This window comes from Pongo pygmaeus, chromosome 3, assembly GCF_028885625.2.
Source record: "Pongo pygmaeus isolate AG05252 chromosome 3, NHGRI_mPonPyg2-v2.0_pri, whole genome shotgun sequence".
Lineage (NCBI taxonomy): Eukaryota > Metazoa > Chordata > Mammalia > Primates > Hominidae > Pongo > Pongo pygmaeus.
The window spans coordinates 121,531,261-121,554,245 of NC_072376.2; positions in this window are offsets into that span (position 1 = coordinate 121,531,261).

Below are 22,985 nucleotides of genomic sequence, written 5' to 3' on the forward strand. Positions count from 1 at the left end.
ATAAATATTTGCAACTGATCTTTCTCTTGAAAAAAGTTATTTATTATATATTCATGCACTGCAGGAGGAGTAGAATTGGATTTCCTAAGGTAGAAAGAGAAATGGAGCCCTATGAGGAACAGTGTGTTAATTCCAGGTTTTAGGCCAGGCACCGTGACTCATGCCTGTAATCCCAACACTTTGGGAGTCCAAACTGGGTGAATCACCTGAGGTCTGGAGTTCCAGACCAGCCTGGCCAACATAGCAAAACCCCATCTCTACTAAAAAAATACAAAAATTAACCGGGCATGGTGGTGGGCACCTGTAATCCCAGCTACTTGGGAGGCTGAGGCAGGGAGAATTGCTTGAACCCAGGAGGCAGAGGTTGCAGTGGGTCAAGATCATGCCACTGCACTCCAGCCTGGGCAACAGAGTGAGACTCCATTCCCCCCAAAAAAAAGAAAAAAAAAAAAAAGAATTCCATGTTTTATAAATGAGGAGCAGGAAGCACTTTGGAGACTTGCAAGAAATCCCAGTTATGTAATCTTGGTCTAGTTCTGTGCCTGAAAGATATTGCTAACTGTATATCTACTCTCAAACCACCTTGACCTGTGAAGTCGTAGTCACGCTTCCTTCATACTTTATGGATTCTTGTTGTTAATATTCCCAGTGCCTTAGGAAACTCTGGATTAAGAGTCTTGGGTTCTAGATCTGGTTCTTCCATAAAACAGCTGGGCTTCTTAACCTTTCTGAGGCCAAATTTCTTTGTATTGAAAACTGAGCTCTGTGGCTGGTGGGGAGCTACACAGCTGTAATCCCAACACTTTGGGAGGCTGAGGCAGGTGCATCACTTGAGCTCAGGAGTTTGAGACCAGCCTGGGCAACCTGGTGAAATTCTGTCTGTACAAAAAATTAAAAAATGAGCCAGAGATGGTGGTGTGTACCTGTAATCCCAGTTACTCGGCAGGCTGAGGTAGGAGGATCCCTTGAGCCTAGGAGGAAGAGTCTGCAGTGAGCTAAGATTGTGCCACTGCACTCTAGCCTGGATGACACAGTGAGACCCTGTCTCATAAAAAGAAGAAACTCTCTGACTCAAAGCATTACAAGTAGGGCTTGAATGAGATCATGATTTGGTCTTTATAAGGGTAGAGTCCTGAACCCTCTTCTTTTCTCTTCACTCTTTTCCAAGAATGCTAACTTATGTTTTAACCATTTATTTAGGAGAAGGCTTCCTAGATTCCTTATCTTTTATGGGAAAGCAAGTCACTGTTACATAAAAGATAATTTCCCCATTATTTAACTTTTTTCATAATAGAATATATAATATTGACTGAGTACCAAGGACAGTCTTTAAATAAAGAACTGACACATAATGGATCAAAATAAGGATGGATGAAAGTCGACAGACATCCACACTATACAAAGCTTTATCAAAAAACAAATCCCAAGGTATTTTGGGTTATATTTTCTCATGTACTTCTCAAATGTAGAATTATTTGGTAGGAATGTATGCTGTAGTGCCTTTTCTCTCCAGAAGTTGACACTTGGGCCAGGCGTGGTGGCTCACACCTGCAATCCCAGCACTTTGGGAGGCAGAAGTGGGCAGATCTCTTGAGATCAGGAGTTCAAGACCAGCCTGGCCAACATGGTGAAACCCCATCTCTACTAAAAATGCAAAAAATTAGCCAGCTGTGGTGGCATGTGCCTGTAGTCCCAGCTACTCAGGAGGCTGAGGCAAGAGAATCACTTGAACTTGGGAGGTGCAGGTTGCAGTGAGCTGAGATTGTGCCACTCCAGCTCCAGCCTAGGTGACAGAGCAAGATTCTGTCTCAAAAAAAAAAAAAAAAAAGAAAAAGAAAAGAGAAAAAGAAGTTGACAGTCGCTCAATTTTTGTCCTGACCTTATTGATTGGCTCACTGTATTAAGCGAGTCCTGATCCGAAGGTCACAGATTTCTCAACAACCTAGGCTTGGCCAAACAAACCATACTTGTGCATGACTGAAATGATGAGGTACAGCCCACACAAGCTTGGGAAAATAAGAATTCCATTCAATAGTCCAATGAGAAGAGTCTGAATGGCAAGTTTTAATTTTCTTGTTGGTAAAAACCCTGTAAAAATGGGTGGGTGAACTGTATGTTCCCAAGAACAGAGATTATTCAGCTTATTAGACATTACTCAAGATGGAACATGGACATTTGAAATTTTTCACTCTTTCCTGTTACCCTGTCATGCCCTAATCTACCCTACCCTTCACACGGATTTGTATTTTCTGAAAATCATACACCATCTGGGACAAATGCTGGGTGTGGTGCTTTTCTGACCTGACACACGGTATCCAAAGAGGGCATCCTTGACCCCAGACAGAACTTTGCATGAGCAGTATAGTTCACATGTCTAAACTTCACCTGAGAAGTCTACACTGCTGTCAATGTGTGCATATAATTGTGCACACAGCTCCTAGTTCAGATTAGAAGGAGGCTGACAGGTTAAAACAGACGTCCATCTTTGGGAGTTCAAAACCACTTCAAAGAAGCCATTTGACCCCAAACAATATGTGTGGGCTGGGTGCAGTGGCTCACGCCTATAATCCCAGCACCTTGGGAGGTCAAGATGGGTGGATAACTTGGGGTCAGGAGTTTGAGACCAGCCTGGCCAACATGGTGAAACCCCATCTCTACTAAAAATACAAAAATTAGCCTGGTGTGGTGGCGTGCACCTGTAGTCCCAGCTACTTGGGAGGCTGAGGCAGGAGAATTGCTTGAACCCAGGAGGTGGAGGTTGCAGTGATCTGAGATCATACCACTGAACTCCAGCCTGGGTGACAGAGTGAGACTGTGTCTCAAACAAAACAAAACAATATGTGTGGATGTGTGCCTCTACTGTGTATCAATGGCACATCAAAATTGTGTAAACTGGCTGAGTACAATGGCTCACACCTCTAATCCCAGCACTTTGGGAGGCTGAGGTGGGAGGATCAGTTGAGCCCAGGAGTTCGAGACCAGCCCAGGCAACATAGTGAGATTCCATCTTTATTTTCTCTAAATAAATTAATTAAATTTTAAAATTGTATAAACGTCTTTCTCTACTCCCTTCATCCTGAAGTTCCCTTCCAAATTAAGTCCAGAGGAGTCTTCCAGACTTGTGTTTGTGTGTGGTGAGGAAGACTTCTGGAGAGGGGGCAGTAAGGTTATATTTTAAATACCCCAGGCTCATCTTAGTTCTTACTGAAACCTCTAGCCAACCTAGGAGCCACATACAAAACTCAAGAAGCTGATGACTGGTACTTGTACTTCATGGTGCTCCAGATGGAGACAGGGATCTAGAATACGGCTTCAGTTTATTTCTTGTGAGTTTATCTCCAGTGGTGAAGTGGAGCAGAATATGCCACTGTGGAATAAAAGTTAATTTGAGCTGAAGGCATTTGAAAATCAACAGATGACAGAGAGACTTGTTTTCTCAACTCCCTTATCTACCTAAAAGCAGAGTCTCCCAAAGGAACTCAATCATCTTCAGTCCCCTCCCTAGGAGTTTCACAAAGAAGGAAGATTGACTCTTGTCACCAGAGCCAAGAAGCCAGCTTCAGGATAAGAGATCACCTAAGCAGACATTGCCACAAAGCTATCTTATCTCCCAAGTATTTTCCTAAGGACCCATTTATTCTTCCTAAATGTCCCATTATTATTCCTAAATGTCATTTTTTTTTCTTTTTTTGTTTGTTTTTTTTTTTTGAGATGGAATTTCACTCTTGTTACCCAGGCTGGAGTGCAGTGGCATGATCTCGGCTCACTGCAACCTCTGCCTCCTGGGTTCAAGCGATTCTCCTGCCTCAGCCTCCCAAGTAGCTGGGATTACAGGTGCCTGCCACCATGCCTGGCTGATTTTTTTGTATTTTTAGTAGAGACGGGGGTTTCACCATGTTGGCCAGGCTGGTCTCGAACTCCTGGCCTCAAGAGATCTGCCTGCTTTGTCCTCTAAAGTGCTGGGATTACAGGCTTGAGCCACCGTGCCTGGCCACTAACTGTTCTTTTAAGTCACACTTTTCTTTGTGCTCCCACATACACACATGAATAAAAATTTGTCTTTTCTTCCATCAGTCTGTCTTCTGTCAGTTTAGTTCACAAGCCTCAGCACTGAATCTAAGTGGGTAACGTTTTTCATCTCTGCCAGGGTCAACTTCCTAGAGCAAAGGTTGGCAAACTAAGACCTAGGGACCAAATCAGGCCCACTGCCTGTTTTTGTGTGACCCATGAGCTAAGAACAGTTTTAATATGTTTAAATAATTAAAACAAATCAAAAGAAGAAGAGTATTTCATAACGCTTGAAAATTATATGAAATTTAAATTTGTGGTCAGGTGTAGTGGCTCACACCTGTAATCCCAGCACTTTGGGAGGCCAAGGCAGGTGGACGACCGGAGGTCAGGAGTTCTAAACCAGCCTGGCGAACTTGGTGAAACCCTGTCTCTACTAAAAATACAAAAAATTAGCCAAGTGTGCCATGTGCCTGTATTCCCAGATACTCTGGAAGCTGAGGCAGGAGAATAGTTTGAACCCAAGAGGTGGAGGTTGCAGTGAGATGAAATTGTGCCCCTCCACTCCAACATGGGTGACGGCGAGAGACTCTGTCTTTAAAAAAAAAAAAAGAAAGAAAGAAAGGAAATAGAAATTTAAGTTTGTGTCCATGAATAAAGTTTTATTGGAACATAGCCATGGTCATTTGCTTATGTATTGTGTATGATTGCTTTTGCTTTAGAACAGTAGAGTTGAGTAGTTGTGGCCTACAAAGCTGAAAATATTTGCTATCTGGTTCTTTAGAGATAAAGTATGCCCCTCTCTGCTCTGTTACACTACCGCTCTATCCTATTACTATGTTTTAGTCTCCTCATAGCACTTCTTACTGTGTCCATTTTTGTTTACCTGTTTTGCCTGCCCCACTAGAACATGAACTCCCCAGGGGCAGAGACGTTAGAAGCTTTTTCTTCACCGCACCCCCAGCACTTTAAGCACAGTACCTCACACATAACAGGTGCTCAGTATGAATGAGTGGATAACAATAGACAGCATTTATTTTTTTCTTTTCTTTTCTTTTGCTTTTTTGAGACAGAGCCAGGTTCTGCCACCCAGCCTGGAGTGCAGTGGGACAATCTCAGCTCACTGCAACCTCTGCTGCCTGGGCTCAAGCAATCCTCCCATCTCAGTCCCCCAAATAGCTGGGACTACTGGTACGCACCACCACACCCAACTAACTTTTGTATTTTTTTGTAGAGACAGGGTTTCACCATGTTGCCCAGGTTGGTCTCAAACGTTTGAGCTCAAGCGATCTTCTTAAGCAATCTGCCTGCCTCAGCCTCTCAAAGTGCTGGGATTACAGGTCTGAGCCACTGCGCCCATCCAATAGACAGCATTTATTGGGCTCTTACTATATGTCAGGCACATGCAGTATGTCTTTTAATTCTGGCGATAACCCTGTTGGATGGATACCATTTGTTATGGCCTGACTAGTGTCCCTCCCAAAATTCTGTGTTGAAGTCTCCACCCCCAATACCTCAGAACATGACTCTACTGGGGACAGAGACTTTAATGAGGTAAAATGAGGTCACTGGTGAGGGGTTCTAATCCCCTATGACTAGTGTCCTTATAAGAAAAAAGAGATTGCCCAGGTGTGGTGGCTCACACCTGTAATCCCAGCTACTCGGGAGGCTGAGGCAGGAGAATTGCTTGAACCCAGGAGGTGGAGGTTGCAGTGAGCCAAGATCGTGCCATTGCACTCCAGCCTGGGCAACAAGAGCAAAATTCCAGCTCAAAAAAAAAAAAAAAAAAAAAGAAAAAGAAAAAAAGATTAAGACACAGATATACACAGAGAAAAAGACCATTTGAAGACACTGAAAGACAGCAGCCATCTATAAGCCAAGGGGAGAGGTCTCAGAAGAAACCAGTCCTGCCAATATCTTGGTCTTGAACTTCTAGACTTCAGAACTGTGAGTCAATACATTTCTGTTGTTTAAGCCCCCCAGCCTGTAGCATTTTGTTATGGCAGCCCTAATAAATTAATACACTATTACTGTTACCTTTTCAGGTGAGAAAACTGAAGAACATAGAGATTAAGTATTTCTGCCGTTAGAAAGTAAAAGAGCCAGGATGTGGACACTGGGAGTCTGATTCTTATGCTCGTTCTCTTAACTACTATGCTATGCTACCTCTCTGTGGGTGAACGGACAGAAAAGATAACAGGAGAGTTTACTGCAAAAAGTTTCCTTCTTCCAAATGGATAATACATAAGAATTTTCCAAGGACACTATCCACTTAAGGTCTCAATATTTTCTTTTGGAACAACTGGCAGAGTTTGGGAGGTGAGTAACAAAGTCCCAAGTTCAACGACTTGGCAGAGAAGTACTGTATCCTTACGGTGAACTGGGGACGTGCCATTCAGCTCTGCAGGACTTTCATAGAATGTAGAAAAAGACAGTTGCTTTATTCTGTAACTCTTCATTCTGGCTGCTCCACACAGTTTTGGCAGACATGAAGTATCTGCTTCATGCCTATCTTGACAGCCATACCTCCATTAATACTCTGAAAAATTCATATTTCAAGGACACATTTCAAAAAACATGGATCTAGGTGATCTGAACATTGGAAATATGATAGCTGAAGTGTTTTTAGTTCTAAATAGAGAAGGCATAATGTGAACTAAAAGTTTACACTTGCAACCTGGGTTGGTTAGGGTCATGAAAAGCACAATTTCTAAAAGTATGGATTTATTTTGCAAGGAAAAGGAAAGTGTATTTCTCAGTGTACATGGCAGGTTAGCACTAGACAAACTTGCCTAATAACAAGAATCACCCAGGAAGCTTGTGGAAAGTATAAATCCCCAGTCCCATCCTGGACCCACTAAAACTGAATCTCCAGAGCGGAGTACTGGTAACCAATATTTTTAACATGTTTCATAGATTCTTATCATCAGGCAAGTTTGAGAAGCGTTGTAACAGGAGATAGCATGGAGCCATGTGTCCATTTCAACATATTCCTAGTCTCAGATACCACTGTCTCTTGCCTGATTTATTATTATTATTTTCAGGGCCTCGCTCTGTTGCTCAGGCTAGAGTACAGCAGCACAATCATGGATTACCGCAGCCTCGACCTCCCGGGCTCAAGTGATCCTCTCACCTCAGCCTCCTGAGTAGCTGGGACTATAGGTGTGTGCCACCACTCCTGGCCAATTTTTGTATTTTTGTAGAGACAGGTTCTCATTGTGCTGCCCGGGCCAGTCTCAAATTCCTGGGCTTAAGTGATCCTCTCACCTTGGCCTCCCAAAGTGGTGGGATTACAGGCGTGAGCCACTGCACCCGGCCCACTTGCCTGAATCACAATGACAGCCTCAGAATTGTCGCTCTAGGTTTCTTCTTGGGTATCCTTTCAGTGTCTCATCCTCAGAACATCAGGAGTGAAACATTTACTACGAAAGCTGGGGCACCACTCTCCTCTGCTAATACTTCTTTTTCTTTTTTTTTTCTTTTTTCTTTTTTTTTTTTTTTGAGACCGAGTCTCACTCTGTTGCCCAGGCTGGAGTGCAGTGGCACAATCTCGGCTCACTGCAACCTCCGCCTCCCAGGTTCAAGTGATTCTCCTGCCTCACCCTCCTGAGTAGCTGGGACTACAGGCGCATGCCACCACACCCAGCTAATTTTTGTATTTTTAGTAGAGACGGGGTTTCACCATATTGGTCAGGCTTGTCTGGATTACCTGACCTCAGTGACGCACCTGTCTCAGCCTCCCAAAGTGCTGGGATTACAGATGTGAGCCACCACACCCAGCCTTGTGCTAACACCTCTTCTTTTTTTTTTTTTTTATTAAGTATTTATTGATCATTCTTGGGTGTTTCTCGGAGAGGGGGATATGGCAGGGTCATAGGATAATAGTGGAGAGAAAGTCAGGAGATAAACACATGAACAAAGGTCTCTGGTTTTCCTAGGCAGAGGTCCCTGCGGCCTTCTGCAGTGTTTGTGCCCCTGGGTACTTGAGATTAGGGAGTGGTGATGACTCTTAAAGAGCATGCTGCCTTCAAGCATCTGTTTAACAAAGCACATCTTGCACCACCCTTAATCCATTTAACCCTGAGTTGACACAGCACATGTTTCAGAGAGCACGGGGCTGGGGGAAAGGCCATAGATCAACAGCATCCCAAGGCAGAAGAATTTCTCCTAGTCAGAACAAAATGGAGTCTCCTATGCCCACCTCTTTCTACACAGACACAGCAACAATCTGATCTCTCCTTTCTTTCCCCACACTTCCCCCCTCCCCTCAACAAAACCGCCATCGTCCTCATGGCCCACTCCCGATGGTCGCCGTCTCTTCCGAGCTGTTGGGTATACCTCCCAGACAGGGCAGCCTGGCAGAGGTGCTCCTCACTTCCCAGACAGGGTGGCCGGGCAGAGGTGCTCCTCACTTCCCAGATGGGGCGGCCGGGCAGAGGCGCTCCTCACATCCCAGGGCGGCTGGGCAGAGGCGCTCCTCACATCCCAGACGATGGGCGGCTGGGTAGAGGTGCTCCTCACCTCCCAGACGGGGCGGCAGGGCAGAGGTGCTCCTCACTTCCCAGACGGGGTGGCGGGGCAGAGGCGCTCCTCACTTTCCAGACGGGGCGGCCAGGCAGAGACGCTCCTCACCTCCCAGACGATGGACGGCCGGGCAGAGGTGCTCCTCACCTCCCAGACGGGGTGAGAGCCAGGCAGAGGCACTCCTCATTTCCCAGACGGGGCCGCCGGGCAGAGGCACTCCTCACTTCCCAGATGGGGCAGCCGGGCAGAGGCGCTCCTCACTTCCTCCCAGATGGGGTGGCAGCCAGGCAGAGACGCTCCTCACCTCCCAGACGGGGCGGCTGGCCAGAGGCGCTCCTCACTTCCTCCCAGATGGGGTGGCAGCCAGGCAGAGGCGCTCCTCACCTCCCAGACGGGGCGGCCGGGCAGAGGTCCTCCTCACTTCCCAGATGGGGCGGCCGGGCAGAGGCGCTCCTCACCTCCCAGACGATGGGCGGCCGGACAGAGGCGCTCCTCATCTCCCAGACAGGGCGGCCGGGCAGAGGCGCTCCTCACTTCCCAGCCGGGGTGGCAGCCGGGCAGAGGCGCTCCTCTCCTCCCAGACGGGGTGGCCGGGCAGAGGCGCTCCTCACTTCCCAGACGATGGGCGGCCGGGCAGAGGCGCTCCTCACCTCCCAGACGGCGCGGCCAGGCAGAGGCGCTCCTCACTTCCCAGACGGGGTGGCCGGGCAGAGGCTCTCCTCACTTCCCAGACGATGGGCGGCCAGGCAGAGGCGCTCCTCACCTCCCAGACGGGGTGGCTGGGCAGAGGCGCTCCTCACTTCCCAGACGGGGCGGCCGGGCAGAGGTGCTCCTCACCTCCCAGACGGGGTGGCCAGGCAGAGGCGCTCCTCACTTCCCAGCTGGGGTGGCGGCCGGGCAGAGGCGCTCCTCAATTCCCAGATGGGGCAGCCGGGCAGAGGCTCTCCTCACTTCCTCCCAGACAGGGTGACGGCCAGGCAGAGGCGCTCCTCACTTCCCAGACGGGGTGGCCGGGCAGAGGCGCTCCTCACTTCCCAGACGATGGGCGGCCGGGCAGAGGCGCTCCTCACCTCCCAGATGGGGTGGCTGGGCAGAGGCGCTCCTCACTTCCCAGACGGGGCGGCCGGGCAGAGGTGCTCCTCACCTCCCAGACGGGGTGGCCAGGCAGAGGCGCTCCTCACTTCCCAGATGGGGCAGCCGGGCAGAGGCTCTCCTCACTTCCTCCCAGACAGGGTGACGGCCAGGCAGAGGTGCTCCTCACTTCCCAGACAGGGCGGCCAAGCAGAAGCGCTCTTCACTTCCTCCCAGACAGGGTGGTGGCTGGGCAGAGGCGCTCCTCACCTCCCAGACGGAGTGGCCGGGCAGAGGCGCTCCTCACTTCCCAGACGGGGTAGCGGCCGGGCAGAGGTGCTCCTCTCCTCCCAGACTGGGCGGCCGGGCAGAGGCGCTCCTCACTTCCCAGATGGGGCAGCCAGACAGAGGCGCTCCTCACTTCCTCCCAGATGGGGTGGCGGCCAGGCAGAGGCGCTCCTCACCTCCCAGACGGGGCGGCCGGGCAGAGGTGCTCCTCATCTCCCAGATGGGGCGGCCGGCCAGAGGTGCTCCTCACTTCCTCCCAGACGGGGTGGTGGCCAGGCAGAGGCGCTCCTCACTTCCCAGCCGGGGCAGCTGGGCAGAGGCGCTCTTCACTTCCCAGACGGGGCGGCCGGGTAGAGGCGCTCCTCACTTCCTCCCAGATGGAGTGGCGGCCGGGCAGAGGTGCTCCTCACCTCCCAGACGGGGCGGCCGGGCAGAGGCGCTCCTCACTTCCTCCCAGATGGGGTGGCGGCCGGGCAGAGGTGCTCCTCACCTCCCAGACGGGGCGACCTGGCAGAGGCGCTCCTCACTTCCCAGACGGGGCGGTCGGGCAGAGGCACTCCTCACATCCCAGACGATGGGTGGCCGGGCAGAGACGCTCCTCACTTCCTATACGGGATGGCGGTTGGGCAGAGGGGCTCCTCACTTTCCAGACGGGGCGGCCGGGCAGAGGGGCTTCTCACATCCCAGACGATGGGCGGCCAGGAAGAGACGCTCCTCACTTCGGGGTGGCAGCGGGGCAGAGGCTGTAATCTTAGCACTTTAGGAGGCCAAGGCAGGCGGCTGGGAGGTGGAGGTTGTAGCCAGCCTAGATCACGCCACTGCACTCCAGCCTGAGCAACATTGAGCACTGAGTGAGCGAGACTCCGTCTGCAATCCCAGCACCTCGGGAGGCCGAGGGGGGCAGATCACCCGAGGCCAGGAGCTGGAGACCAGCCCGGTCAACACAGCCAAACCCCCTCTCCACCAAAAATGCAAAAGCCATTCAGGGGTGGCGGCGCGCGCCTGCAATCCCAGGCACTCGGCAGGCTGAGGCAGGAGAATCACAGCAGCCCGAGGCAGGGAGGTTGCAGCGAGCCGAGTTCACGGCAGTACAGTCCAGCTTCGGCAACAGAGGGAGACCGAAAAAAGAAGGAGAGGGAGACTGAAGAAAGGGGAGCGGGCGCGGGAGCGGGAGCGGGCGCGGGAGCGGGAGGGGGAGGGGGAGAGGGAGAGGGAGAGCTAATACTTCTTAATGGTTTCCCATTCTCCTTAAAAATAAAATCTGGGAGCCTGCAAGTCCTGTGTCCTCCAGCTTCATCTTGTGCTCTCTCCCTATTGCTTGTTCAACTCTTGCCACACTGGCCCTCATCCAAGTTCTCAGCTGTGAAGCTCTCCTGGCACCTGCCCACTGTCACCTCCCACCTCTCTCCATTTCACTCCACGGCTGTTGGCCTCAGCTTCAACGAGGCGTGCTCATGGTGGCTTCATGACCCCATTACCCTTCTTTCCTACTTAGGAAATCAAGTCTAGCTAGTCTATCTCTGTTTAGTAGTTTCATGGTATCCCATTTTTCTTTCGCAGCACTTGTCACAATTGTAATTAATAAATTAGAAGCTGGGCACAGTGGCTCATGCCTGTAATCCCAGCACTTTGGGAGGCCAAGGGGCAGATCACCTGAGGTCAGGAGTTCGAGACCAGCCTGGCCAAACCTAGCTGATGAAACCTCGTCTCTACTAAAATATAAAAATTAACCGGGCATGGTGGCAGGGCGCCTGTAACCCCAGCTACTTTGGAGGCTGAGGCAGGAGAATTGCTTAAACCCAGGAGGCGGAGGTTGCGGTGAGCCAAGACTGCACCATCGCACTCCAGCTTGGGCAACAAGAGAGAAACTCCATCTCAAAAGTAAATAAATAAATAAATTAGGAGCTTCCCAGCAGCTGAACATGTGGAGGTTCCTGGAGGCTGGTGCCCCAGGTAGTGCATGGAAGCTCCATGCCCCTTCCCTCATACCTCTCCTTATGCATCTCTTCATCTGTATCCTTTGTAATATCCTTTTTTCTTTTTTTTTTTTTTCTGAGATAGGGTCTCACTCTGTTACCTAGGCTTGAGCGCAGTGGTGTGATCTCAGCTCACGGCAACTCCCACCTCCCGGGGTCAAGCGATTCTTGTGCCTCAGCCTCCCGTGTAGTTGGAATTACAGTCTTGCACCTGTGTTTTTTGTATTGTTAGTAGAGACAAGGTTTCACCATGTTGGCCAGGCTGGTCTCAAACTCCTGACCTCAAATGATCCACCCACCTCGGCCTCCCAAAGTGCTGGGATTACAGGTGTGAGCCACCACACCTGGCCTCCTTTGTAATATCCTTTATAATAAACCAGTCAATGGGCCTAGTAGAGAAAAAAAGAGATGAAATTCGTTTTAAGTAAGTTAGAAGCAGCACAGTAATACTTGGTGCAGAAACATTGGGCATGTTCAAAAAGCATTACATGTGCTGTGGAAAGGAGAAAATGTCAGATACACAGAAAGACTGGAAACTCTTGAGTCCTTTTACTTTCTGTACATATGTGCCTTGGATTGTTTTCCAAAGTCAACACTTGACAGAGATTGAGGAAGAAGTAGGAAGGCTCTTTTGTACCAATATGTTCAACATTCCTCAAAAGAAATGTGAAGGTGAAGAATCAGGAGGAGAAAAGACAGCTTGACTTCTGTACCATTCAGGAGAATGATGGCAAAACACCTAGCAATGAAAAAAGCCATTAGCATGTGCTCTTCAGTTATGTTCACTCTGCTGCCACCTCTCAGAAAAAGCTCAGGATGGCACTGTGTTTGAAGTAAACTGTTTGAATTAATTACTTAAAAAATTAGATGTGTCATTATATATATATATATATATACATATATATATATATATATCTTAAGCAAGCTTATTAGGAAAGTAAAGGAATAAAAGAATGGCTGCTCCATGGGCAGAGCAGCCATCGTTATATCCTTAAGGTCTATTTTTTCTCTCTAGAATCAAAGTTCTATAAGCTAGGGACTGTATCTGACCTTATCCCACTTATCCTAGCATCTAGTCCAGGGTCTGGCATACAATAGAGTCTCAATAAATACTTAACAAATAGATGTCAATTTTAGTAATTAGTGGATAGCAATCACAGCTACAAATTATTGCCTCTTCCCATCATGTGGTTGGCATATGCTGGGTACTTGGATTTACATCTCTCCTATTTTCATATCAGCAGGGTAGATATTATCTCCATTTTCACAGAAGAAAACTGAGACTCAGAAGGTTGTATGATTTGCCCAAGGCCACAAAGCTGCTTTGGGGTAGAACCAGGACAAGTTTCCTGTCTGTTTCTGTTTTACTCTAAAATCCGTGCCCCTTCCATTCTGACTGACTGCTTTGAGGGCTACCTGATGTGCCATTGTTATCTACCCTCTTCTCAAAGGGTAGAAAGGCACTACCAAGATAGTCTCTGCTAACATAGAGTTAAGACACAGCTCCTTGCACATTTGACTGAGAATGACAGCATCAGCTGATTTTCCTGGAGAAAGTCTATGTTTGAAAATCATAGTGAAATGGAGCAATCTTTTTAAAAAGCCATCTATGCAGCAGCATTCAGCTGACATATTATAGTTCCTTTTTATGTGGAAAAAGTCCAGAAATGTCAGTAAGTCTCTAGGTAAGTAGGTACAGAAATAATGGGTGACACTGCAATAACAGACATGGCACACAGGGGTGCCCACGCCTCCAGGCAGCTTTCCAGGAAACAGCTTCACTGGGAACTGGCAGGCCTTAGGAGCCATGCGGCTGCCAAGTTCTTGCCAAGTGAGAGATCTTTCTTCCTGGCTTGTCCCTGAGACTGCAGGGACATGGAAGCAGACCAGAAGCAGCAAAAGTTGTACAGTATGTGTATTCAATTTTTAAAAATGGAAGTAAAGTGGGTATCTAATTTAATATTATAAATTAGGTATTATAAACTTTTTGTTTGAAATTTTTACTTATGTATTTATTTTTGAGATAGGATCTTACTCTGTCACCCAAGCTGGAGTGCAGTGGCATGATCACAGCTCACTGCAGCCTTGACCTCCCCGGGCTCAGGTGATCCTCACACTTCAGCCTCCTGAGTAGCTGGGATGACAGGTGTGCGCCACCATGCCTGGCTAAATAATTTTTGTATTTTTTGTAGAGACAGAGTTTTGCCGTGGTGTCCAGGCTCGTCTCTAACTTCTGTGCTCAAGTGATTCACCTGCCTCGGCCTCCCAAATTGCTGAGATTACAGATGGGAGCCACCATGCCTGGTCCTTATAAACTTTTTGTTTTTTTTCCCACGGAGACAGAGTCTTGCTCTGTCGCCCAGGCAAGAGTGCAATGGCATAATCTTGGCTCACTGCAACCTCTGCTTCCTGGGTTTAAGCAATTCTCCTGCCTCAGCCTCCCGAGTAGCTGGGATTACAGGCATGTGTCACCACACCCGGCTAATTTTTTTGTTTGTTTGTTTGTTTTTTTGTATTTTTAGTAGAGACAGGGTTTCACCATGTTGGCCAGGCTGATCTCGAACTCTTGACCTTGTGATCCATCCGCCTCGGCCTCCCAATGTAAACTTTTAAAAAAGTTTAGTATACTGAGGTTTTCATGGCATTTAATATTTGTAGTCTTGAACCTTTAAATACCACTCCTTCCCCTTTAGTTTTCCTGATTATAAAGATATGTGGTATGAGTTATAGCAAGGAGAAAATTGGTACTGTAAAAGCCAGAATCACGCTTCCTTTGGGAAAGAGGGCTACTGCGGAAAGCAAAATGCCTAAGGCTTCTGGATATGAAATTGTAAGCTTCGGGGCAGGGTCTTAAATGGGCAGGGTGAGTGACTGAATTGCACCCCCTGGAAAAGAGGAAGAGCATTATTGCTCTGGAGATGGAGGGCTCAAGGAGGAGAGACCAGAGGAAAGAAGAGAGAGATGCGATGAGCCTGCAGAGAAGAAAAGGTCAAGGAATCTTTCCATTATTCCATTCTGATTTGTTTGATTTGATACAGTCATGTAGACCCTTCATGCCACCAAGCCTTAGGCAAGTGTATCATACACACACACTGTATTTACCATGTCACTGTTCTGTGGAAATCGTGAGAACAGGGCTGAATTCCACACCTGTGTCCCCAGGAAGAGTGAAACTAGGATTTTGCAAGCGTGGGAAAGTGAAGCAGAGATGGTAAGGAGAAAACAGCAACCTCGGCCATGCCTGGGAACCATTGGCTTCTGGATCCTGTGTGGGACTTCTCCCAAAATGCAGAAGGGGATTTATAGCACTATTTCCTAGATTTTGAGGGGGCAACATGACATTTGGGTTGCATTGGTGGAGTTTCCCAGGCCTGTCTCTTGTATTCATCATTGGTACCTCTTTTCTTTTTAGGGAAACTGTGGTAGAGGGAAGAGGAGTTTTGGAGACAGGCTAACCTGAATTTGCAACCGATCTCTGTTTCTATTGCTTAACCCATTTGAGCCACTTATTTTTTCAGCCATAAAAAAAAGTCTCACAGGACACAGGATTGTGAAGAGGCTTACATTAAAAGACATCTCATACACAGGTTAAAAATTCAGGTCTTGACGCCAAAGTGCTTGATTCAAGTCCTGGCTCTACCATCTGCTAGCCATGTGACTTTGAATAAGTTATTCAATTTCCTCTTATAAAAAATGGGGCAGCTGGGCATGGTGGCTCACGCCTGTAATCCTAGCACTTTGGGAAGCCAAGGTGGGCCAATTACTTGAGGTCAGGAGTTTGAGACCAGCCTGGCCAACATGGTAGAGAAATCCCGTGTCTACTAAAAATATAAAAATTAGCCAGTGTGGTGGCCTACGCCGGTAATCCCAGCCACTTTGGGAGGCTGAGGCAGGAGAATCACTCGAACCTGGGAGGTGGAGGTTGCAGTGAGCAGAGAGCACATCACTGCACTTCAGTCTGGGCAACAGAGTGAGACTGTGTCTCAAAACAAGAAAAAAAAGAAAGAAAAAAAGAAAATGGGGCAAATCAGTGCATCTAGCTTCCATGTTGTTGGGAGTGTCAAATGAGATAATATAGTAAAGCATTTTAGTGTAATTGCCAGACAAGTTCTTCTTGCCCACTGCACAGATAAACCCAATTCACTGAGACACATTATTGCAGTAGAGAAATAATTTAATTATTGCAAGGAGCTGAATAGGAAGATGGGATTTATTATTCAAATTCACTTCCATGAAGGCTCAGAGGTTAGGATTTTTCAGGAATAGTTTGGTGGACATGGGGACATTAGGGAATGGGTGCTGTTGTTTGGTTGGGGATGCAATCATAGGGGTGTGGAAAAACACGGAGTACTCCTCTGGGTGGAGTCCTGAGTCATAGGTTTGGGTGGAGTCGGTCAGTAGCCAGAAGGCAAGAGTCTGAAAAAGCATCTCAAAATATCAATCTTAGGTTCTACAGTAATGATGTTATCTATAGGAGCAATTGGGGAAGTCTCAGATCTTGTGACCTCCAGCACAGTAAAGGATTATAGCAAGGCATGCTATGCCTACATTTTAGCAGAACTCAGGCCCCTCCCATAAACCCTTGGGGGCTTTCATTAGTTTTACAAAGGTGGTTTCAGTTCCTGAGAAAGGAGAAGGTTAGTGTTAGGTTCAAAGTTATACTATAAACTAAATTCTTCCTATGGTTAGTTTGCCCTATTGCCAGGAATGAGTGATGACAGCCAGCTTGTGGGGCTAGAAGCAAGATGGAGTCAGCCATGCTAGACTTTTCCCATTATCATAATCTTTGCAAAGGCAGTTTCAATCATGTCTGGTATTACAGCAAGTGCTTAATAAGTGGCAGTTATTATTGTTATTATTATTTATGTAAAATGTCTGGTTTGGTAAGACATTGATTAATGATTTTTGCACTTTCATTTTATCGAAATATAAGAGCTGTGAATTCCCATGCTACCCATACCTCTATTTCCCAGAAGAATTAACTAAAAGAGACTCAACCGATCACTTATGTTAGTTATGAAGGTTCATAGAAGCTTAAGTTCTGCACTTTTTAAAAATAAAGACTTCTGACCAAAGAAGTTTAAAATGTTGAGGCGGGGCGCGGTGGCTCACGTCTGTAATCCCAGCACTTTGGGAGGCCGAGGCGGGCAGATCACGAGGTCAGACCATCCTGGCTGACACGGTGAAACCCTGTCTCTACTAAAAATACAAAAAAATTAGCTGGGTGTGGTGGCGGGCGCCTGTGGTCCCAGCTACTCGGGAGGCTGAGGCAGGAGAATGGCGTGAACCCGGGAGGCAGAGCTTGCGGTGAGCTGAGATGGCGCCACTGCACTCCAGCCTGGGCGACAGAGTGAGACTCCGTCTCAAAAAAAAAAAATGTTGATACATACATATATTTTATTTGGAAAAAAAGGTACTGTGAGTTCTAAGAGATATACTCCGTGTTTTTCTTTGCACTTCAATAATCTCTTTGTCATTTGTCCTCTAATGCAGAATCTTCGACCTGCCCGTGTGCATCCTCTCCCTGTGGACAGCACACTCTGCCTTTTCATGCTACTCAGTTTTCCTCGCACTTCGTTCTGTTTTCCTCGTACTGCTTCAGGTTGATAGCATCTTTCCGTGGTATTTGAGGCATACACTCGAATGCCAGGATTTTGAATGTCGTACTAAATAAAGAGGATTTTTTTTTTTTTTTGGAGTCAGAGTCTCACTATTTCACCCAGGCTGGAGTGTAGTTGTGCAATCTTGGCTCACTGCAGCCTCGACCTCCCAGGCTGAAGCAATCCTTCCACCTCAGCCTCCCAAGTAGCTGGGACTACAGGTGCATGCCACCACGCCCAGGTAATTTTTGTAGAGACAGGGTTTTACCATGTTGTCCAGGCTGGTCTCAATCTCCCAGGCTCAAGCGGTCCTCCCACCTTGATCTCCCAAAGTACTGGGTTAAATAAAGAGGTTTTTAGTTTGTTTGTTTGTTTGCTTGTTTGTTTGTTTGTTTTTGAGACAGAGCCTCACTCTGTCACCCAGGCAGGAGTGCAATGGCACAATCTTGGCTCATTGGAACCTCCACCTCCTGGGTTCAAGTGATTCTCCTGCCTCAGCCTCCTGAGTAGCTGGGATTACAGGTGTACGCCACATTGCCCTGCTAATTTCTGCATTTTTAGTAGAGACGGGGTCTTGCCACTTTGGCCAGGTTGGCCTCGAACTCCTGGCCTCAGGTGATCCACCTGCCTCGACCTCCCAAAGTGCTGGGATTACAGGCATGAGCCACCGTGCCTGGCAAAGAGTTTTTTAAAAGGAAGTTTTGGAAAAAGAAAGAAGCTTTCCTGCTCGCCCTTTGTCATGGCGGAGCAGAACTATTTAGTGTTCTGATTGTGAGGAGCTCTGCTGAGATATAGAACAGCTTGGTGTGAGAGTTCAGACTTTAGAGTTAGAGGGTTTGGGTTCAAGTCCTGACTCTGAGCTTACTTGTGTGGCCTTGGTCAAATCACTTAGTTTTTCTCTTTTTTGGTTTCCTTGGGTAAAATAGGGTAGCTGGCTCTGCAGGGAAGGAGGGTAAATAAATTAATAGTCCTGACGAATGGTAAATATGTTGGTTCTTATTGTTAATGTGCTAGGCTATTTTAGTGAATTATTTCTGACCCAAACCAGTTTCCCACCTCCAGTTTCAGGAAGATAATAAATCTAGTAGTGCTGAATTACCAGGACGTGTGTAGGCCTAGTGGTTGATTTTATTCCTTATCCCTGAATGTGCATCACCCTGCACTTTGCTGTAATCTTGAATTAAAACGGTTCTCAGCCTCCTAATAGTAACTCATTATTGACAGCTTTAGCTTTCTTGAGAGGTCTCATGAGACATCTGAAACTCCTTCTGCCTGGAGCTGGAGCCAGGAAGCTTGGATTCTAGTCCCTATTCCTCACTTCCTATGGGGAATTGGCAGCAAGGCAATTCACTTTCCTGAGCTTGTTTTTATAGATTGGGTAAGATTCAGATGACATTTTACATGAAATGATTTTTAAGTTGGGGAATGTGCAAAAGATAAGCTATTGTGTGATATGTTGATAATAATGGTAACAGTAGTAAGTGCACTTATTTTATTAGTAGGTGTGACCTCAAGGCTTACCTGGAGCGTGTTTTTAGTTCTTTTAGTCCTCATAATGCTGAAGATCCTAGGCATATGGTTCTTTTCCATTTACAGTGGTGGCAGTATTTGGGCAAGCTATTATATAGAAGAAAGATTATAAAATGTATGTTAGTCAAATGTTGCTAATTATTTGCCATGATATATAACTTGAAGAAGGAAGATAGAGTTTTTGGGAGATTATTATGTGGAGTTACACTAACCATGTGCTTTTTGGATAACTTTGGAGAGCGTAGAGGGGGCATATAGGCATTATATTTATAGATCATTTGTAAATTTTGAAATTTTTATTTGAGACAAGGTCTCACTTTGTTGCCCAGGCTGGAGTGTAGTGGCATGATCATAGCTCACTGCAGCCTCGATCTCTGGGCTCAAGTGATCCTCCCACCTCAGCCTCCTGAGTAGCTGGGACTACAGGTGCATGCCACAACACCTGGCTAATTTTTACGATTTTTTCTGTAGAGATAGGGGTCTCACTTTGTTGCCCAGGCAGGTTTCAACTCCTGGGCTCAAGTGACCCTCCTGCCTTGGTCTCCCAAAGTGCTGGGATTACAGGCATGAGCCACTGTACCTGGCTCTACAGATTCTTTCATGCTCAAAAATAAATGAAAATACACTCTCCTTTATTTCCAAATGTACTTTTTTCTTGATCCTTGAACTACTTTCTTATTTTGTACCTCAGTAAACACACTTAGTGATTAGCAGAGGTTGAAGGAGAAATCACAAGCTGTTTTCCATAGTCTTAACTACATTCTGTCATGGAATAAAAATAACGGATTGTCCTATGTGTTCCAGCAGAACTATTAGGTACACCATTTTCTGGGAACCCCTCCTTTTGAATTCCTCTCATTTTGAGGGTGACCATGGCCCAAAGCCACCACTGGTTTCAGGGGACAGCCCTAGGACTCCAGTCCACTCCCAGACAGGTCACTGCTCTGCCTGTCCATTGGTGATACATAAAAGATATGTGTGTGTGTGTGTATGTATGTATGTATGTAGGTATGTATGTACGTATTTTTGAGATGGAGTTTCACTCTTGTTGCCCAGGCTGGAGTGCAATGGCATGATCTCAGCTCATTGTAACCTCCGCCTCCCAGGTTCAAGCGATTCTCCTGCCTTAGCCTCTCAAGTAGCTGGCATTACAGGCATGCGCCACCACGTCAGGCTAATTTTTTTTTTTTTTTTTTTGTATTTTTAGTAGAGACAGGGTTTCTCCATGTTGGTCAGGCTAGTCTTGAACTCCCGGCCTCAGGTTATCCGCCCACCTCAGCCTCCTGAAGTGCTGGGATTACAGGCATGAGCCACCATACCTGGCCAAAAGATTTTTATGTATTAAAGATCTACCACTGAAAAATAGTAAAATCTACCATTTATTCTATAGTTAAAATCTACCATTGAAAATGAATTTGTGCAGAAACAAATTCATTTTCAATTGTAACTGAACCTCTGTTAAACTCTAGTTGGAATGTAATTACTCACTAAGAAAACCCTGATTCAGGGCTTAAAAACCAGGTAGATAATATACAAGCATTTTTTCTTCACTTTCAGAACCATTAGTTCAAGAACTATTTAATGTTTCTTTTCAGTTTTCCCCATAACACTTTCTTTGTGCCACTAATATAGAATTTATTTTATGCTACTGGAACATTCCAATGTGTTGATTTTATATTGCCATATAGGTTGCACATACCTTGAAGGCAGAAACCTTGTTTTCTTTTTTCTTTTTCTTTTTCTTTTTTTTTTTTTTTTGAGACAGAGTCTCATTCTCTTGCCCAGGCTGGGATGCAGTGGTGCAATCTCGGCTCACTGCAACCTCCACCTCCTGGGTTCAAGCAATTCTTCTGCCTCAGCCTTCCAAGTAGCTGGGACTACAGGCATGCACCACCACTGCCGGCTAATTTTTGTATTTTTAATAGAATGGGGTTTCACCATGTTGGCCAGGCTGGTCTCGAACTCCTGACCTCAGGTAATCCGCCCACCTCGGCCTCCCAAAGTGCTGGGATTACAGGTATAAGCCACCTGCCGGGTATGGTGCTCGGCAAAATTAAGATAAGAATTAAGATAGGAATGCTTAATCTTATTCTGGTGCTTTGTATATGCTGTGTGCTAAAGTGTTTTTGACTTAAAGTGTGAGGGTAGGAGAGATAGGTTGAGAAAGATAGAAGGAGAAAAATATTAAACAAATTTCACCTTTAGAATATAATGAAATAATTTTGTTTTTTTGATACAGAATTTTGCTCTTGTTGCCCAGGCTGGAGTGCAATGGCACAATCTTGACTCACAACAACCTCTGCCTCCCAGGTTCAAGTGATTCTCCTGCCTCAGCCTCTTAAGTAGCTGGGATTACAGGCATGCACCACAATGCCTGGCTAATTTTGTATTTTTAATAGAGACAGGGTTTCTCCATGTTGGTCAGGCTGGTCTAGAACTCCCAGCCTCAGGTGATCTGCTCAACTCGGCCTCCCAAAGTGCTGGGATTACAGACATGAGCCACCACGCCTGGCCAATAATTTTATATTAGTTGAATTTTTAGAACTTGCTCTCAATTTGACAAACGTGACTTTATAAGATATATTACTATTTTTAAAAAGAACCTAAAAAATTCATTTAATTTTACATTTTAATTAAATTTTTAAATTTAAATTTTAAAAGTTAAGAATTCATTAACACTCAGGCAAGTCCCTTAGATGAGCCCACTGGAAGATCTAAGCCCAGCTCTGCCCAGGTGGCTCCTGCAAAGGCTGTTTTCATTAAAGCCAGTTTTCATTAGTTGAGTCTCCTGGGGTAATATATTTGTTTAGAGTTTATTATTTTAATTGAAATATAAATCTTTACATAGTTAGCACCTAGATTTCTGGATTTTTGTTTTGTTTTGTTTTTGAGATGGAGTCTCGCTCTGTCGTCCAGGCTGGAGTGCAGTGGCGTGATCTCCGCTTTCTGAAAGCTCCATCCCCCGGGTTCAAGCGATTCTCCTGCCTCAGCCTCTCAAGTAGCTGGGACTACAGGCATGCGCCACCACAGATGGCTAATTTTTGTGTTTTTAGTGAGATGGGGTTTCACCTTGTTGGCCAGCCTGGTCTTGAACTCCTGACCTCAGGTGATCCGCCCACCTTGGCCTCCCAAAGTGCTGGGATTACAGGCATGAGACACCGCGCCCGGCCTTTGGATTTTATTAATACACATCTTTCCTTGGATTTATGGGAAAAGCCTGCTAGTTTTATATGTGAAGTCTTACTCTATTTCTTGCATTATTTGGATCTGGGACTTGTAGAAACATTTTGTTTGCTTATTTACTTGCTCTTTGATACATTTTCTTAAAAACAGAAAATTATTTGAAAGATAAGATGTATGTGTAGAGAAAATATATTTCAAATAAGTGCATTAGATTTGGGGTCACTGACATAAGTGGAAAGACTTGCAGCTGCAATTCTTTATTATGTGTGAGCTTATAAGGAAACTGGGCTCAAGGGCATTGAAGGATACATAACTTTCCTTGGCATTCGGGGTCTGCCCTCTATCGGTGATATGTGCATAAAAATACCTTTATCCCTCAGAATTCTGCACTAGATTGAAATAAATTTTATCAATTAGGCATAGTGTATGGGAAGTCAGATGTGAATGAGGTAGACAACCCTTTAAAAACTCAAACTTAAATTATAATTTTTCTCACTGTGAGATTTGCCGTTAATGCAGAAAGGATAGGGATAAAGTTAAAGAAAAATAGACGAATTACAGAGATTTTTCAATGTCATCATTAGAAGAAGAAGTAATTTAAAAATCTTGAATCAAATGAGGGATTGGACGTTTTCATTGATGCAGGATTAAAGCCCACTCCATTTTCTCCATGCATTGAATACACTATTTGATTTTACATGAACGTGTCTTGATCCTTTTTGTAAACCAGTTACTCACTAATAGTAAACCCAGTGCTCTTGTTAATTATTAATGAGACTCTAAATATTCAGAGAGATAACTTTTT